Source organism: Camellia sinensis, chromosome 13 (assembly GCF_055761805.1).
Source record: "Camellia sinensis isolate YWXY chromosome 13, ASM5576180v1, whole genome shotgun sequence".
NCBI lineage: Eukaryota > Viridiplantae > Streptophyta > Magnoliopsida > Ericales > Theaceae > Camellia > Camellia sinensis.
The window spans coordinates 124,284,236-124,290,530 of record NC_138973.1 but is presented as its reverse complement, the minus strand read 5'-3'; the positions used below and the strand labels follow the sequence as shown (position 1 = coordinate 124,290,530).

General features: G+C 31.6%; 1 long non-coding RNA gene across 1 annotated transcript; it reads right to left on the bottom strand.

Moving 5' to 3' along the window:
• Positions 1–3,870: 3,870 nt before the first annotated feature.
• LOC145806000 (uncharacterized) lies at positions 3,871–4,435 on the bottom strand. The gene is made up of 3 exons (XR_014348401.1): positions 4,197–4,435; positions 4,039–4,110; positions 3,871–3,952 (listed from the first exon to the last, which is right to left on the bottom strand). It is a non-coding gene; the product is annotated as an uncharacterized LOC145806000 (long non-coding RNA).
• Positions 4,436–6,295: the final 1,860 nt, after the last annotated feature.

The following is a 6,295-nucleotide window of genomic DNA, read 5'->3' as shown; positions in this document are numbered from 1 at the left end:
AAATTTAGAGTTGACAAGAATTAGGCAAAGCATAAATTTCTGCAAGTGATGTGTAGGCTATGAAGCATGGGTACTTCGACAAACATACTATACTCGTATCAGATAATTATCGGTGTATGGTACTACGTATGGTACTTTTGCATACGTGGTACGCAAAACACATACCCAAATTTTTCTTCTTAATTTTTGGTGTGTCTAGAGGCATCTAGTATATACCTAAGTCATACTGTATCTTAGTCGAAACAATATTTTCTTCTATTACAAAGATAAAATCCTTTTACTAGATTTATTTTTCATTTTTAATTTTATACTTAGTATGATCTTAAAATCAAGCTATGACTTGTCAATTATTTAATATAATGATATTTAATTTTGATTTATATCTTTACTTTTGTCATTAAATGTTAATTGTAGATTGAATCTTAATAAATTAAACTATTTAATCAATCTTTGTAGTACTCCAAATTATAAATAAATATTTCTTTACAGCTTTTCATTTGCATCATACTACAGACACATTTATACCCTCAAGTGTTTGTATTTTTTTTTTCTATCTTCCACTTGTATGTAATTTCTCCAAAAAAATAACTCTAAATTCATCCAAACCTTTTAGCCTTAGTTTGAAATGTGTGTTGCTTTTTGACTATCTTAGCCTGAGGCTAAAAAAATCTCGTTTGGGATGAACTTTTTGACTTTTTTGACTTTTGTAAGAGAAAAAATGAAATAATTATGGTTTGGATGTGACCTTTTATCTTATTGAATTTTTAACCTATTTTGTCTTGTAGTGGCTAAAATAGCCAAAGTAGCCTCTAAGCTCGTTTGGGAAGTTTAGTTTTGAGTTTTTTTTGACTAAAATAGCCATAAAAAATAAAGTAGGCTTTTTAATCTAATAAGACAAAACATCACATCCAATCCATAATCATTACATTATTTCTCTTACAAACAAGTCAAAAACCATTCTCAAACGAGACTTTTTAGTCCTAAGCTAAAATAGCCAAAAAAATTAAAAAACTAAAAAGTCAACCCACTTCCTAAATGAACACTTATGCCAAATTATTTTGTCCACCATAGGGGTGGACATCAGCTAGTTGGTTTACCCAGCCCAATTTTATTTTTTTAGGATTTGAGAAGGTTAGCCTATAGGACTGGGTTGAGTTAACATTTTTAACCTGACTTATTAATGGGCTGTGCTTGGAATTATATTTTAAACTAGGAGTGAGCAGCGGATATGCCGATCCGCCAAAACCGACCGAACCAAACCGATCCGCCGCATTTTGGACGGATGCGTGATGACGAGCGAACGGTTGCAGATTGATTTTCTCAAATCCGCCAATTTGGCGGACGGATGGCGGATTTGAGATTTTTTGGCCGCAACCGAACCGCCAAACCGCCAAATCGCGAGCACCCCTAGTAATTTATAAGACTTTGTATTTTTAATTTGTTTAAATATTATATTTGTGTTTTCAATTGAAAAAGAGTTTAAATATTCTGTTGAAAAAAAGTTTTCAACTTGAATATATTTTTTGAATTGAAAAAAATAAACATATTATTCATATATATTTTTTAGTTTTTAAATGTAACTCTAAAAATAATAAATAGAAAATATGATATATGCTGGTTGGTTTTTGTTTTCAAAAACATATGTAGATGTAACAATACAGAGACATTCAATCTCTACTACTGCTCTGTTCATGGTTTTGGTGATTTGAATTGTTATTATATTTTAAGAATCACAGATTGTAATACTTTATGGGGATGAATCATAGTGTGATTGTAATATGTGGATGAGGCATGCAGTGATCATGATATTCTAAAGTTTCAAACTTTTTTTCTTTGGATAAGGTATACAGTGATTGTAATATTTTTTTAAGTCATTGACTGTAATACTTTCTTTTTCTTTTTTTTCTTTTTTCGTTTGAAGAAGTGCACAAGTTGAATTATGTTGAAAATTTATAAAATTTTAAACCGCCAAACCGATTCGCATCCATCCGCCAAACCGCCAATCCGCTCAATCCACATCCGCCGGATTGGCGGACGGATGCGGATTGATTTTCTTCAATCCGCCAATCTGGCGGACGGATGGCGGATTGGAGGTTCCGTGGCCGCAACCGACCCGTGCCCACCCCTATTTTAAACTAACCCGACCCGTTATTAAATAAATAAATAAATTAATTATATATATTAAAAAAAATATATTTTTTGTTGGGATCTAAATTTTATTTTTGTTGATTTTATTGAATTTCACATTTGTAGTGATGTATGATTGAATTTATTTAAGAAACTTTCAATTTATATATAATTTTTTTTAATTTATAATAATATCAGTAGATTTATTTAATAAATATAAAATGTGATTAAATTTAATTATGAAATGTTTAATTTTTTTAGGGAATGACTCAACTCCAATTCGTCATCGGATTGGACAGATTTGTTGGGCCATAGGGGGCTCTAATTTAGACCCATTTCAATAATTTAAATTGTTAAATGTGTATAACTTATCGAATTTATCATTTCTATAAAAAAATATCTTACTCGAATATTGATAATCACTTGGTCAGATCGTATTTAGGAGTGATTTAGAATAATCTAAATAAGTACATTTTTTTGATATTTTACAAATATATATATAAACCAAAAAAATAAAAAAGATAAAAAATAGCTACCTAGTAGGGATTGTTTGGGTGTCCTAAATAAGTGTATTTTTTGTCTTTTTAGACTAAAAAATTGAGAAAAAAATATAGATATTTGGATTAATTTTTTGACTTTTTATGAAAAAATATATATTAAAAAATTGTGTAAGTGGAGATATGTAGTGTGCCGTACGGATGGGAACATTACAATTCGCCGTGCATGAGAAAAGATTGCCTACTTTTTAGGCTTTAATTTGACGGTGTTGTTCGGCCCGTAGGGGCCACTACAGGTTCTGTTTTTCTAATCGGAACCGTTTGATGTGTAGAAATCGTCGAGTACTATATATTTGTAAAAAATCACGTTGATTGGATATCAATAGCTATCTGATCGTGTTAGTTTTCTTTTTCAATTGTTAACTATACTACCATCCAATTTTTATACAAAACTAATTTGATCATGTAGTTAGTTATATTTGATAGACATGATTTTTTACAGATATATAGTATTAGATAAGTTCTATATATTGAACAATTCAGATTATCAAAAAGAGACCCATGGTGGCCCCCACAGGCCCAATTTTACCATTCAAATAAGTAAATGTACACACATTATTATTTTTTTTCTCCTTTCATTGCAGGTGGTTGACGTCCGTTGATAGGTTGGTCGGATTGAGCTTTTATATTTAAGGAAAAGAATTATTAACTTTTATATTTATATACTAGCGTATGCCCGTGCCTAAAGGCACGGTGTAAATAATTTTAAGATTAAAATGTAGTTATAATTTATACGTATTATGTTGAGATTTATAAAGTTTGTGTCATTTTTTGTTAAAGATACTGAAAAAATATATTGAAATATTTTTCTTCTTAAAGAACTTATAACAATTTTGCTTGTATTACACGCTCTACAAAACTCAAATAAAATAACAACTCTCCCTAATCTTAATGCAAATTAAGAAACTCACATATAAGATTTAAAGTTATATTGCATATCAAAATATAAAAGGCAGTAAAAAAAAGTGTAAACACTGAATAAAAAACAGAAATAAAGTTATACTGTCATACACCAAAAAGGTAGGTTAAAACTTTACAAAAAGTGGGTTAAAGCTTTACAAAAGATGTATGCTTTACAAAAGATGTGTCACTAACATGTCATACACCAAAAATTATATTGTCATACACCAAAAATATGTATGCTTTACAAAAGATGTGTCAATAACATGTCTTCAAATATGCATTTGCCCAAACTTCCTCCACATTACTTTCCAAAAAGTCTTTGTATCAACTTTTATGTATCCCCAATGAGGAATATGCACAACAATCTGGTAATTTGTGGAAACAAAAAAAAATATAAATTAGTACATTTGTTGGAAATATACATGTAAAAATACTTTCAGATTGAAATTACCTTATTACATCCCCATCGAAGCAAGGTAGTCGTATTTCTCCTTTTAAGCTCCATGGATTTTTCGGTCCAATCCTACAAAAGTCCAAATTTCAAATTATTATTAAATTGAAATTTTTTAAAAAGTTATATAATCAACAGAAATAAATCTACGTGGTTACCTTCTAAAAAAACGTCATTTAATCTGCATAGAATACTACAGCAATACTTCAGGATAAACAATATTTGTAGTAGAATCCAAATTATCTTTAGGGAGGAGAATACTTATACGATCAAAGGATGTACATCTAGACAATGCCACATATAATTGCCCATGGCTAAACACTGGTATACGCAAATCAACCCCAACAAATTTCACAGATTGTCCTTGAGATTTATTAATGGTCAAGGCATATGCCAATCGGACTGAAAATTGACGTCTTGTCATTTGGAAAGGCATTTCTAAAGAAGATGGTATCAAAGATATCCTTGGTATAAATGCCAAATTGCCAAACTTTTCTCCAGTTAAAATTTGAGCTTCAATTATGCGAGTGCCGCACCTAGTAACCATCAATCTTGTACCATTACATAGTCCATCTTTCGGTGCAATGTTTCTCAACAATATTATAGGACAGCCCACTTTCAACTCTAACTTAAAAGTTGGCAACCCAGGAGGATCCAATGAATTTAAATATTCATTAGGATATCTATTTGTAATGGTAGGATCAATTTCATTATCTTCGGACATTTTATCTGCTGCAAGATAAGTATATAATTTCCCTGGAAAGATATTCAACGCAGTAGTATTAATGTCACTAACATCATCGTTACGCGCAGACAGAATTGTGCGTTCAGTTAAAAATGTTGGGGTTGACGTCTCTATCATATTCAATTGTGGATAAACTGTAGAGAGTAATTCATTCAAATCTTGACATTTGTGTATTGTTGATGGAAGGTTAACGATTTCTTGAGGATTGGTCCCAATCTAAAAAAAAATAAAATCAATAAAAAAGTAAGTGTAAACACAATTTATTAATTTAAAATAATCTATATAATACAGGTTAAAGTAGTGTTACCTCCATCAAGAAATTTGCAAAATTAGCATTTTCATGGCCTTCATGATTCAAGCGCATATTCAAATCCAAAGTCAAGATATATATATGCTTCCATAGAACAGAGTGTCTTAATGATGCATTCACAATTTGCTCACGAACTCCTTTGGGTATAACTGGTAAGATTTGTCGAAAGTCTCCTCCAAGAACAACAGTAATACCCCCAAATGGCTTTTCACTATCACAAATATCCCTCAATGTACGATCAACCGCCTCAACACAATGTCTATGTTGCATAGGAACTTCATCCCAAATTATGAGTTTTGTTTCTTTAAATAACTCAGCTTGTAATGATTGTTTGCTAAACCCACAAAGTGAATTTTCCAATACATCTAACGGAATGGAAAATGTTGAATGTGCAGTGCGACCTCCTACCAGTAACAGTGATGCAATTCCAGACGAAGCCACAGTAACAACGATATGCCCAAGGCTACGACATTTTAATGCAATCGTATTGTATAGAAATGTTTTCCCTGTTCCTGCACCCCCATTCAGAAAGAAAACAGTTCCTTTATTTTGGAAAACTGAAGAAGTGATTGTATTATAAGCATTCCGCTGTCCATTATTGAGACAATCAATAATAATTTGTGGATCTTCATGTTGTGCCTTACTCTGCAGTTGTTGATGTTCAATTATCAATCGATTACCAACTACTGCACTCCAATTTGCGGTAGGTTGTGGCATGGGTGGGAAGTCAATTAAACTTTTGCCTGATTCATGAAGCATTTGATTCAAAAGATGGAGACCATAATCTTCAATTTGAGCCTCAGTTGGTTTAGAAATGACAAACAATGTACAAATCTTATGTGCAAGATCATCACATATATGCGTTGAAAATTGATTCCATAATGCACATGGATTTAGTGGAGAACACTGGGTGAGAATAATACTAAACAATCTCCTCAATTGATATCCAGTTTTTATGACTGCAGCCTCTTTCAAGCATTGTATCCATTCTTCATCATCTTCTAAAAGCCCCCTTGCAACACATGCTAATTTAAATGTATCATGCACAACATTATCGACCGTGCGTAAAGACTGAAACGACTTTGGTCCTTTGACAACGGTTAGTAACAAACGTAGATAAAATCTTTCGCCACAATTAGGGCTTGCAAAGTACATTCTACCAATTGCATATCCCCTTTCCCTTGATTTCCATCTCTTTTCTG